Source organism: Otolemur garnettii, unplaced genomic scaffold (genome assembly GCF_000181295.1).
Source record: "Otolemur garnettii isolate 467f Iridium unplaced genomic scaffold, OtoGar3 scaffold00136, whole genome shotgun sequence".
NCBI lineage: Eukaryota > Metazoa > Chordata > Mammalia > Primates > Galagidae > Otolemur > Otolemur garnettii.
The window spans coordinates 469708-470927 of NW_003852531.1; the positions used below are offsets into that span (position 1 = coordinate 469708).

The 1220-nt window shown below is 47.4% G+C and overlaps 1 protein-coding gene across 1 annotated transcript in view; it reads left to right on the forward strand.

The window, feature by feature from the left end:
- SEC23B (Sec23 homolog B, coat complex II component) overlaps positions 1–1220 on the forward strand; it is a 54615-nt gene that overhangs the window by 18556 nt on the left and 34839 nt on the right. The window lies entirely within an intron of this gene.

Below are 1220 nucleotides of genomic sequence, written 5' to 3' on the forward strand. Positions count from 1 at the left end.
GGACAGCTTGAGGCTCCGTCTCAAAAAAAAAAAAAAAAAAAAGTGACATTATAAAAAAGATTTAGTGTTTTTATTTTTTTTGAGACAGTCTCGTTCCATGCCCTGGGTAGAATGCCGTGGCATCATAGCTCACAGCTCTTGAGCTCAGGTGATCCTCTTGCCTCAGCCTCCTGAGTAGCTGAACTACAGGTGCCTGCCATAATGCCTGGCTAGTTTTTTTTTTCCTATTTTTAGTAGAGACCGGGTCTCACTCTTGCTCAGGCTGGTCTTGAATTCTTCAGCTCAAGTCATCCACCTGCCTCAGTCTGCCTCAGTCTGCCACAGTCTGCCACAGTGTTAGGATTACAGGTGTGAGCCAGCATGCCTGGCCAATTTAGTGGTTTTAGATGATAACTCAAGGTGAACCAGTAGTTTGTAGTGACTTCCAGCAGAGGCAGGTGATTCCAGGCTGTGTTACAGGAGTAGATGATGGTCAAAGAAGAGCACCGTCTTGTGTCCTTGGTGTTAGTCACACCTTACTGCAATTATATCGTTTTCCATTCTGAGCATTTCCATTTCAAAGGGCAATAATAGATGAACTGGAAGTGTTCAAAGGGGAGCAGAGGGAGTGGTGTAGAGTACGTGAAACTGTGTCATGCACGTATGAGGAGTGATTGAAGGAGCTAGAGAAGATTAAGCTGAAGACAGATGGGAGCATGAGAACTGCATTCACCAGCTGAAGGTATTTCCTGTGGAGAAGGAATCAGATTTGTTTTATATGTGACCAGAGGGTGGAACTGGAACCAGTGTGTGGAAGCTGCTGGGAAACAGAATTTCACTCAGCATAAAGACAGGCAGCCAGATCTGCCCAAGCAGGGAATGGACAGCTTCAGGAGGGAGCGGTCTCCCTGGTGCTAGAGGAGTTCAAGCCTAACCAGGATGACAACTTGGCAGTCTATTGCAGAGGGATTGAAGGGAGTTATGTTTAGGTTTGTGGCAATGTGACAGAAAACCCAAAACAAGTTTATTTCTCTCCCTGGAGGTAGATAGGCTGGGACTGGTGAGTTGGTTTCATTGTCTTCAGGGGCTGAGGTCTTCCTGAGTTGCCCACGAACCTTAAGATGCAGGCTGTGTTGGCTCTGCACCTGTAGCTTAGGGGCTAGGGCGCTGCCCACATACACTGGAGCTGGCTGGTTCGAGCCCAGCCGGGGCCTGCTAAACAACAATGACAACTACAACAA